General features: G+C 36.3%; 1 non-coding gene across 1 annotated transcript; it reads right to left on the bottom strand.

Moving 5' to 3' along the window:
* Nucleotides 1-9814: 9814 nt before the first annotated feature.
* Nucleotides 9815-9922, bottom strand: LOC130952891 (small nucleolar RNA R71). The gene has a single exon (XR_009075065.1). It is a non-coding gene; the product is annotated as a small nucleolar RNA R71 (small nucleolar RNA).
* Between the last annotated feature and the right edge of the window lie 2408 nt (nt 9923-12330).

Below are 12330 nucleotides of genomic sequence, written 5' to 3'. Positions count from 1 at the left end.
GAGAATTCAATAGAATTTCTATTAGCTATCTATCATGCTTTGCATGAATAGGATTGGAGTTGTTATTTTTTTAATAATTTAAACAATGCATTATATTTTCTCTTAAATTGCATGAAGTGATATTTTATATGATGTATAACTTTATTTCGTATGATTCAAACTTATTGTAACATAAAAAAACTATGATTCATAATCTATCTTTAAATTATTATTGGAATTAATATATTTTATTTTATTTTATTTTAATTATTTTAAATTAAATAATAAATTCATATACATAAATTACTCTTTTATAATATAAGGACAAAAATGTCATTTACTAATAATTTATTCTTCTCTCTCCCTAATTTTCTTTCTAACCAAACAAAAAAAATTATTCTTTCTTTTCTTTTCTTTCTCTTCATTTTCCTTTCATCCAAACAACTCAAGAGAAAATAAAAATACATTCAAATTCTTTCCTTTCTTTTCTTTCCTTTCTATTTCCTTCCTTTCTATTTCCATCTTCCCATCCAAACAAAACCTTAACGTTAATACCACTAACGTCCTAACTAACGTCCATGCCTAACTTACACTTTCCTACAAGCAAAGCTGAGCCCACTGAAGATTGTAACTGCTTCAACTCAAGATCAAAGGCCCATATCCAAGACATGAAGAACTAACTAGAAGATCAAGAAGAGTAGTATATATAGGAGTAGTTTTGAACTTGAAAGGAGCTAGGCAATTTGGAGAACTACACCTTGTATATTTACTTTTCTGCACTTTTCTAGTTACTGGGGAATGTACTCTTTTCTACCATTTTCCATTTCCAGAGCTATGAATAACTAAACCCCCTTTCATTGGGTTAGGGAGCTCTGTTGTAATTTGATGGATCAATTATAGTTTGCATTCTTCTTTCTCTTTTTTTCTCTTGATTTAATAGGAAGCTTTCGATCTTAATTCAATTAGTTAGTTGTCTTGGAAAAGAAACTCTCCATAATTGGATCTCCTCTGAGCCTTGGAAAAGGGATGAGGAGATCATGCTAGAAATGCTTTCTCATGTTGGACCAAATTGGGGTTTGGACGGATATAGTGACATGTAATCCTCCCAACACTTTGATTTGGAAATACATGTAGTATAATCAGTGACCATACTTCATCTCTTCCCATGAGCAATTAAATCATGGAATTGGGCAATTGTTCAAGCTTAGAGTGATTGGGTTGCCAAGGAATTAGGATCTAATCACCTATGATTGCCAAGGAGATCAATGAATGCATTGATTGAGGAAGAGATAAGAATAAATTTGATCCGGAGAATGCAACATCTCCTAAGCCCAATGAATCCCCCATTTTGATCTTACCCATTCTCTTTAATTTCTGCCATTTATCTTCATGCTCATTTCCCCAAATCCCCATTTAAGATTCTGCAATTTACTTTCTGCACTTTACTGTCCCGCTATTTAAATTTTCTGCAATTCTCAACTCAATTTATGTTATCTCAACTAGCACATATTTCCAACTAAAGTTGCTTGACCAATCAATCCCTGTGGGATTCGACCTCACTCTATTGTGAGTTTTTACTTGACGACAATTCGGTATATTCTCCGAAGGGAAATTTGTTGAGAGATAAGTTTTCGTGCATCAGAAAGTCAAGTGAAAATAACCAACTTGAGTCACAAGTTCTAGCCTAACCCTAGGGAAGTCTAGCTTTAGTGACATAAAAGTCAATTAGCACTTCTCAATTGATAATCAACAAATGATATTAACTATTAAAGTGTCTCCATCAACTCAACCCCAAAGCCAAGAAAGAGGAATCTACTCCATAGCTAGTATTGTCATTTTCTCAAATAATCGGTGAGCAATAGTGAGAGACATTATGAAATTAAGAAAAGGAATTGAATTCAAGCTATCTAACTCAAGCAAGTATCAACAATCAAACAATTGAATGAAATTCCTCAATTCATTAATCAAAATGAAAGTAACAAAGTCCAAATCTAAGATCCAAAGTGAATTAAACCACAAACACACTAATGAGAGTAAGAGAGTAGATCTACAACTTGAATCAAAGTAAAAGTGAATTAGCAATTGATCTTACCAAAGAAATCCAAGAGAAATTGGAATGGAGAGAGCAAAATTCTAGAGCGAAGTTGGAGTTTCTCTCTCTACAAAATGTAACTAACTAAGAAAATATCTAAAAATGTGTAAATGAGTGTGAATGGATGTGAATCCCTTTAATTCTTGGTCTTCTTATACCTTTTCTCGCCAGAATTCTGCTCCAAACAGGGTCTGTAGCTGCCTTAAAATCACCAATCACATTTTCTCTTAAAAATTCATGTGCGGGCATCGACGCATACGCGCACAGCACGCGTACGCGTCCCTGGAGCTTTGTGATCCACGCGCATGTGTGAAGCACGCGTGCGCGTCCATGAGGTTCTGCCATAGCCATGCAAAGGCGCCGGCTTCTGGCTCTGGCTGCTTCGTGCTGATCTTGGTAGTGCGCATCCACGCGTACGCACAAGGCATGCGTACGCGTCACTGCTCAAACTCCAAGGCTCCATTTTTCCAGGCTCCTTCCCTTTATGCATGCTTCCTTCCTCTCTTCTAGACCATCCTTTCCCTATAAACTTTGAAGTCACTTAACAAATGGATCACAGCATCGAATGGTAATAGAGGAGGATTAAAATATATCTAATTTAATGTGAAAGAGGCATGTTTTCATCCATGAAGCACAATTGGGAAAGGAACACAAAATCATGCATTTTTATATGAATAAGTGTGAAAGATCATTGTTAAAACCCTCAAAAACCATGCAAGATAAACCCTAAAAATGGGGTTCATCAGGCATACATGTCTGATGGTGTAGCTAGCTCACTAATAATGAATAAAAGGATAGAGTGTTCCTCTTTAGTGAAAAACTTGGTTGCTGTCTATGAATCTTAGAAAATAGAAATCCTTGGAAGAAAGAACAAAGATAAAAAGAAAGAAAAAGAAAAAGCCAAAAGTGGCAACAAAAATAGAAGAAACAAAGAATAAGGCTAGACACTAATAGCTTGGACCTTAAGACAATTCATGTGGTGTCTTTGTACTAGGATCTGCTTGGATGATTAGGTTCTATGGGGTGCTTTAACACTTGGTAACTTGGGTTAACTAATCCGGGATTATCAACCAAAAGTCCATTATCAAGAGCAACCTAGTTACATGGCATTTAGTAACCCAAAGAGGTGCTGGGCACCAATGTCATAAGAAGAATTGTGAGCCAAGTGTCTGTGGTGAATATGTGTTGAGTGAAAATAAGCTAAAAAGCTACTACAACACATGACACTAAGCTACAAGTGAGAAATATGTTTGCAGAAAAAGAAAAACAAAGAAAAGCAATTACCAAGGATGAGCGAATAATAAGAGGTCATAGCAGTATGTTATTTGATGCTTAAAGGAGATATTCCCTACCTAAGGATCAAAAAAAAGTGAGCAGCAACATTCTCTGCATAAAACCCCATGAATCAATTTCAATTACTTGCTGATATGTACATGTATTACCTTCTGTTTCATTCATTCTTCTCAATAATTCATTGCTTGCTTAGGGACAATCAAGATTTAAGTTTGGTGTTGTGATACCAAGGCATCTTAGGCTAGTTTCACTAGCCTTTTTCTTTTGTTTTTAGTAGGTTTTATGCACTTTCTTGAATTATAAGTAAGCAACTGGGTTAAAAATTCATGAATCCCTAGATTCATTCAACCATGGTTATATTGATGCAATTTCATGAGAATTATGCCATAACTACTTGTGTGCTAAGAATGATGCAATCTCTCATTATATTAGCAAGGCTTTGATACATGTACTGGTTGATGACAGGTGAAAAAATGCATGGAAGAAGGTTGAAGAATGACCATGGAAAGGATAAAGAGGGAGCAACGTTGGTGGCCAAAGTTGGACTACCAATGTTGCTTCAAACATTGAGAGGGAAGGCAGAGCAAAATCTGCTGTATAATTCTGATACTCACGTTGGAGGGAGCGTTGGTGAGCCAACGTTACCTCCAACACTTGATACAAAATGCTTTCTGAAAAAAATGGAAAAACTGTGGCGATGCATACGTGTGCTATACGTGCACGCGTGGATTGTGAATTTTTGACAATCCAATCGCACGCGTAAGTAACGTGCACGCGTGAATGGACCAACGTTGGAGGGAACATTGCCAGTCCAACGTTGAGGCCAACGTGCACGATCTGAGCTCTAAAACTTGATTTTGTAAAAGAGCGCATCGACGCGCATGCGTATGCTATGCATACGCGTGAGCATGAAATTTCGCAATCTACGCGCACGCGTAGGTGACGCGCACGTGTGGATGAATCAATGTTAGAGGGAGCGTTGTTGGTTCAACCTTGAGGACAATGTGCACAAAGATGTTTCGAAATTCAATTTGTGGATTTTGCATCCGTGCGCACGCGTAGGAGATGCGCACGCGTGGATGAGCATTCTGGCCCTAAACACGCGTACGCATAGGCAGCACAGAGTGTGAACTGGTAATTTGTACCATCCACGCGCATGCGTATGTCACGTGTACGCGTGGGCAAGAAAACGTTGGCACTCCAACGTTGAGTCAAACGTTGCTCAAAACGTCCAAAATCAATTTTCTTTAAAGGACGTTTGACTCAACGTTTGCCCTCAAACGTGAACTAAAACGTGGGCATCAGAACTCTTCATTTCAAAGCACTTCTCTTATCAACAGCATAGGAGCCAATTAGATCAACTTCAACAAAGGCTAAAAGCACAATTGAGAGGATTTGAACTCTGCCAATTTTCCTTCTCTACAACTTTTCAATTCTACAATGTATCTTTTAATTCCATTTTCCATTCTGAGAGCTATGAACAACTAAATCCCTTTTATTGGGTTAGGGAGTTCTATTGTAATTCAATGGATCAATAATAGTTTTTATCTTCTTCTTCTTTCTTTTCTCTTGATTTTTGTTAGAAAGTTTTCGATCTTAATTCAATTGGGTAGTTGTCTTGACAGAGAAGCTATCCATAATTGAAATTCCTCTGATCCTTGAGAGAGGGATGAGGAATTCAAGCAAGAAATGCTTTCTCACATTGGATTAGATTGGGGGTGGGATGGATATTGTGACATTTAATCCTACCAATACTTTGATATATGAATTTGTGTGGTATAATCAGTGACCAAACTTCAACTCTTCCCATGAGCAATTAAATCAAGACATTGGGCAATTTTTCATGCTTAGAGAGATTGGTTAGCCAAGACATGGGGATCCAATCATCTAAGATTGCCAAGCAAAGTCAATGAATGCATTGATTGAGGAAGAGATGAAAATGCTTTGATCCGGAGAGTTCAATATCTCCCGAAACCCAATGAACTCCCTATTCTGATCTTACCCATTCTGTTTACATTTTGTTCTTTTATTTCATGCTAAATCCCCTTTCCCATTTGATTTCTTGCAATTTAAGCTTTTGCACTTTAATTACTTGCAATATAAGTTTCTGCTCTTATTATTCTACAATTTAATTTCTATTCATTTATATTTCTTGCACTTTAAGTTTCCCGCCAATTTACATTCTGCAACACCAATTCAATTTTGATTTCGTTCAACTAGAACACTTCTCCAATTAAAGTTTCTCAACCAACCAATCCCTGTGGGATTCGACCTCACTCTATAGTGAGTTTTTACTTGACGACAATACGGTGCACTTGCCGGTAGAAAATTGTTGAGAGACAGTTTTCAGGACATCAACAGCTCCCCCCTGGGCGTTGAATACCCAACTTGGTGTTCAACGCCAGCAGGGGGCATAAAAACAAAATTTTGCTCCCCGTTTCTGGCGTTCAACACCCAGACTGGTGCTAAACGCCAACAAGCAGCTCGTTTCATATGCTATTGGGCCTCCAAAGTGTATTTAGCACCTCTTAGGCTTATCTTATTTTACCTTTGTAACTTTTAATTTAAAATAATATCTTTTAGGTTTATCATTTATTATTTAAGGAGGAGATCACTGAGGTTTAGGGACATCAGATCTTTTTCCTCCACATCCTTTTCAGAAACCTATTTTCTTTGTAAAGTCATGAGCAACTAAATCTCCTGGTTAAGGTTAGAAGATCTATTTATTTCTATGGATTAAGGTTATTATTCTTCTATTTTAATTAATGTTTAATTCAATTCTAAGATGTTATTTTCGTTCTTAATCTTATGAGTCTGAGTGGAATGAGAGTATGACCTTTATTCTACATGAACTCTTATGATTCTCGAGAGAGCTATCTCACTTGAGCTACAGCTTGAAAACACTCCTCCTAAACTGCGAATTACCTAGACTAATTAGGATATGTGACATAAAATTCTGTTAGCTTTGGGTGATTATGGTTTTGTGGCGTGATGAGTGGATAATTTATACGCATTTTGGCATTTTTTTTGCATAGTTTTTAGTATGATTTAGTTAGTTTTTAGTATATTTTTATTAGTTTTTAACCAAAATTCACATTTCTGGACTTTACTATGAGTTTGTGTGTTTTTCTGTGATTTTAGGTATTTTCTGGCTGAAATTGAGGGACCTGAGCAAAAATCTGATTCATAGGCTAACAAAGGACTGCTGATGCTGTTGGATTCTGACCTCCCTGCACTCAAAATGAAAGTGTTGGAGCTACAAGAGTCCAAATGTCACGCTCTCAATTGCGTTAGAAAGTAGACATCCAGGGCTGTCCAGCAAAATATAATAGTTCATACTACTATTTTCTATTCAATTCATGCTTATTCTTATACTAAGATATCCATTCGCACACAAGAACATGATGAATGTGATAATTATGTAACACTCATCACCATTCTCACTTATGAATGTGTGATTGACAACCACTTCTGTTCTACATGAAGACAAGCTTGAATGTATATCACTTGGGTTTCTAATCAATGATTCACATCGACTCTCCTCTGACAATGGGGCATCAAAATTTGAGATTGGAACCTCCGGGGTATAAGCTAGAATCAATTGGCAGCATTCTTGAGATTCGGAAAGTCTAAACCTTGTCTGTGGTATTCCGAGTAGGATCTGGGATGGGATGACTGTGACGAGCTTCAAACTCGTGACTGTAGGGCGTGGTGACAGACGCAAAAGGATAGTAAATCCTATTCCTACACGATCGAGAACCAACAGCTGATTAGCCATACGATATCTGTGCATGGTATTTTTCATCCGAGACGAGCAATCCGACAGTTGATTAACCGTACAGAAACCGTAGAGGACCATTTTCACTGAGAGGACGGGAAGTAGCCATTGACAATAGTGACACCCAGCATACAGCTTGCCATAGAAAGAAGTATGAATGATTGGATGAAGGCAATAGGAAAGCAGAGATTTAAAAAGAATGAGGCATCTCCATACACTTATTTGAGATTTCCACCAATGAATTACATAAGTATCTCTATCTTTATTTTATGTTTAGTTATCTTTTAATTATTAAAACTCTATAACCATTTGAATCCGCTTGACTGGGATTTACAAGATGACCATAGCTTGCTTCAAGCCGATAATCTCCGTGGGATCGACCCTTACTCACGTAAGGTTTATTACTTGGACGACTCAGTGCACTTGCTGGTTAGTTGTGCGAAGTTGTGAAAAAAAGTTGAGATTATAATTGTGCATACCAAGTTGTTGGCGCCATTGAGATCACAATTTCGTGCACCAAGTTTTTGGCGCCGTTGCCGAGGATTGTTCGAGTTTGGATAACTGACGGTTCATCTTGTTGCTCAGATTAGGTAATTTTCTTCTTGTTTTAATCCTTATTTTATTTTCAAAAATTTTTCAAAAATCTTTCAAAATTTTTTTCTCTTTTTCGTTTTTCTAAAAATAATTTTCGAAAAATTACAAAAAAATTTATAAAATCATAAAATCAAAAAAAATATTTTGTGTTTCTTGTTTGAGTGAGTGTCAATTTTTAAGTTTGGTGTCAATTGCATGTTTTAAAAATTTGTTCATTTTTCAAAAATTTCTTGCATTGCATTCTTCATGATCTTCACGTTGTTCTTGACAAGTCTTCTTGTTTGATCTTCATATTTTCTTGTTTTGTGTCTTTTGTTGTTTTTCATATGCATTTTTAAATTCATAGTGTCTAAACATGAAAAATCTCTAAGTTTGGTGTCTTGCATATTTTTCTTTTCTTGAAAATTTTTCAAAAATACGTTCTTGATGTTCATCATGATCTTCAAAGTGTTCTTGGTGTTCATCTTGACATTCAAAATGTTCTTGCATGCATCAATGGTTTTGATCCAAAATTTTCATGTTTTGAGTCATCTTTGTGTTTTTCTCTTTCCTCATTAAATTTAAAAAAATAAAAAAAATATATTTTCCTTATTTTACTCATAATTTTTGAAATCTTTGGGTTGACTTAGTCAAAAAATTTATAAAATAAGTTGTTTCTTGTTAGTCAAGTCAAGATTCATTTTTAAAAATCCCATCTTTTCAAATCTTTTTCAAAAATCAAATCTTTTTCATTTTTTCTCAATATTTTCGAAAATTTTTAGAATTGATTTTCAAAATCTTTTTCTTATCTTTCTTTCATAATTTTCGAAACCTTTACTAACAATTAATGTGATTGATTCAAAAATTTGAAGTTTGTTACTTTCTTGTTAAGAAAGGTTCAATCTTTAAATTTTAGAATCATATCTTTTAGTTTTTGTTACTCAAGTAATCAATTTTAATTTCAAAAATCAAATCTTTTTAATCTCTTTTTCAAATCTTTTTTAAAATAAATTTCAATCATATCTTTTTAATCATATCTTTTCAAACATATCTTTTTTAAATCATATCTTTTTCAAAATTGATTTAAAAAATCTTTTCTAACTTCCTATCTTTTCAAAATTGAATTTCAAATCTTTTTAACTAACTAATTGACTTTTTTTTTGTTTCACTATTTCTTATCTTTTTCAAAACCACCTAACTACTTTTCCCTCTCTAATTTTCGAAAATTCCTCAACCTTTTTCAAAATTCTTTTTAATTAACTAATTGTTTCAAATTTTAATTTTAATTTTATTTCTTCTCTTAATTTTCGAATTCTAACTAAATTTTAAAATAAAAACAAAAATATTTTTCCTTTTCCTTTTAATAATTTTCGAAATTCTCTCCCTCTCTCTCTTTCTATTTATTTTATTTATTTACTAACACTTCTCTTTTCAAAAATTCGAACCCCTCCTTTTTCTATGTTCGAATTTTTCTTCTTCTTCATTCATTCTTATTCTTCTACTCACATAAAGGAATCTTTATACTGTGACATAGAGGATTCATCTTCTTTTCTGTTCTCTTCTTTTTCATATGAGTAGGAACAAGGACAAGGACATTCTTGTTGAAGCAGATCTTGAACCTGAAAGGACTCTGAAAAAAAAGCTAAAAGAAGCTAAAGCACAACAATCCAGAGAAAACCTTACAGAGAATCTCGAAAAAAAAAGACATGGCCGAACCCAACAACAATGCAAGGAAAATGCTTGGTGACTTCACTGCACCAAATTCCAACCTCCATGGAAGAAACATCTCAATCCCTGCCATTGGAGCAAACAATTTTGAGCTAAAGCCTCAATTAGTTTCTCTAATGCAACAGAATTGCAAGTTTTATGGACTTCCATCAGAAGATCCTTTTCAGTTCTTAACTGAATTCTTGCAGATCTGTGGTACTGTTAAGACCAATGGAGTTGATCTCGAGGTCTACAAGCTTATGCTTTTCCCTTTTGCTGTAAGAGACAGAGCTAAAACATGGTTGGACTCTCAACCTAGAGATAGCCTGAACTCTTGGGATAAGCTGGTCACGGCTTTCTTAGCCAAGTTCTTTCCTCCTCAAAAGCTTAGCAAGCTTAGAGTGGATGTTCAAACCTTCAGACAGAAAGAAGGTGAATCCCTCTATAAAGCTTGGGAGAGATACAAGCAACTGACTAAAAATTGTCCTTTTGACATGCTTTCAGAATGGACCATCTTGGATATATTCTATGATGTTCTGTTTGAATTGTCTATGATGTCATTGGACCATTCTGTAGGTGGATCTATTCACCTGAAGAAAATTCCTGCAGAATCTCAGGAACTCATTGACATGGTTGCAAATAACCAGTTCATGTACACTTCTGAAAGGAATTCTGTGAGTAATGGGATGCCTCAGAGGAAGGGAGTTCTTGAAATTGATGCTCTGAATGCCATATTGGCTCAGAACAAAATGTTGACTCAACAAGTCAATTTGATTTCTCACGGTCTGAATGGTTTGCAAAATGCATCCAACAGTACTAAAGAAGCATCTTCTGAAGAAGAAGCTTATGATCCTGAGAATCCTGTAATGGCAGAGGTGAATTACATGGGTGAAGCCTATGGAAACACCTATAAATCCCTCATGGAGAAATCATCCAAATTTCTCATGGAAGGATCAACAAAAACCTCAATAAGGCTTTAATAATGGTGGAAGAAACAGGTTTAGCAATAGCAAGTCTTTTCCATCATCCTCTCAGCAACAGACAGAGAATTCTGAGCAGAACCCCTCTAGCTTAGCAAACATAGTCTCTGATCTATCTAAGGCCACTCTAAGTTTCATGAATGAAACAAGGTCCTCTATTAGAAATTTGGAGACACAAGTGGGCCAACTGAGTAAAAGAGTCACTGAAACTCCTCATAGTACTCTCCCAAGCAATACAGAAGAGAATCCCAAAAGAGAGTGCAAGGCCATAACTGTGAGTAACATGGCCGAACCTGGAGAGAGTGAAAAGGCAGTGATTCCTAGTGAGGAAGACCTCCTGGGATGTTCACTGACCAATAAGGAGTTCCCCTTTAAGGAACCAAAGGAATCTGAGGCTCATACAGAGACCATAGAGATTCCATTGAATTTCTTTCTGCCATTCATGAGCTCTGATAAGTATTCCTCCTCTGAAGAGGTGATGAGTGAATAATTTATATGCTTTTTGGCATTGTTTTTAGGTAGTTTTTAGTAGGATCTAGCTACTTTTAGGGATGTTTTCATTAGTTTTTATGAAAAATTCACATTTCTGGACTTTACTTTGAGTTTGTGTGTTTTTTTGTCATTTAAGGTATTTTCTGGCTGAAATTGAGGGACCTGAGCAAAAATTTGATTCAGGCTGAAAAAGGACTGCTAATGCTGTTGGATTCTAACCTCCCTGCACTCAAGATGGATTTTCTGGAGCTACAGAACTCCAAACTTTGTTGGAAAGTAGACATCAGGGGTTTTCTAGCAATATATAATAGTCTATACTTTGTTCGTGTTTAGATGATGCAAACTGGCGTTCAACGCCAGTTCCATGCTGCATTCTGGAGTAAAATGCCAGAAACACGTCACAAACCAGAGTTAAACGCCAAAAACACGTTTCAAGTTGGCGTTTAACTCCAAGAGAAGCCTCTGCACGTGTAAAGCTCAAGCTCAGCCTAAGAATACACCAAAGTGGGCCCCGAAAGTGGATTTCGGCATTTAGACTTATTTTTGTAAACCCTAGTAACTAGTTTAATATAAATAAAACTTTTTATTATTATACTAAGCGTCTTGTATTTTGATTGATCTTTAATCATGGTATGTGATTTTAGACCTTCATGGGGGCTGGCCATTCAGCCATGCCTGGTGTTCTGAGGGTTACCTGAAACTGTTAGTCGATCTCGGACGAGATCTTCCTTGCTGGTCGGAGTTGTTGTGTCCGACTTGATGATGGTGGCTGGAGCCGCTGTGTCCGACTCGTTGGGCTTGGTGAGGGTGGGGGGTACCTGCAAGGGACTTCGATGCTTAAGTTAGCAAGGGTATTAAGCATGTATTGAGTAGAATCAGAGTATGAGTTATACCTAGGTGCTCCAGTGTATTTATAATAGTGAGATGTGACCTTCTGTGGATAAGATAAGTTAGTTATCTTATCTTATCTTATCTTCAAGTGAGGTCATCTTATCTTCAAGGGAACCGCCCTTCTCTCTATAGACTTAGGCCGCCTTAGGATTTGGGGCGTGTTCCTCTATTTGGGCCCTTCTTTGGGCTTTCCTGGTGACTTGGCCGAGCTCTTTGGATAGAGGTCGGGTTGTCCTGACCTGAAGAGGTCGGTTGCTTTGTCTGTCGATCATCCCGAGTCGGACAGCTCGACCCAGGGTATGAACAGTGCCCCTGCTTGAGCTCAGTCTTTTTGTTGAGGTCGAGTTTTTTGACTTCGGTCCTTTCATGACGAAGCCGAACTCAAGCATTTTGTCGATTTCTTCTTTTTGTAGAATCTTTTGAATGTAGAACGTTTTCTTCTAAAGGCACGCGCTTTGCTTTGGGAACGTGAAAGGGTTTAATACCTTCATTAATTGGTATTAATTGCCCCGTTTTCTCCTAGCTTTTATTTTGAATTTTCTCAA

This window comes from Arachis stenosperma, chromosome 9 (assembly GCF_014773155.1).
Source record: "Arachis stenosperma cultivar V10309 chromosome 9, arast.V10309.gnm1.PFL2, whole genome shotgun sequence".
In the NCBI taxonomy this organism is placed as follows: Eukaryota; Viridiplantae; Streptophyta; class Magnoliopsida; order Fabales; family Fabaceae; genus Arachis; species Arachis stenosperma.
Note: the sequence above shows the minus strand (reverse complement) of the source record. Positions and strands in the feature narration are given on the sequence as shown.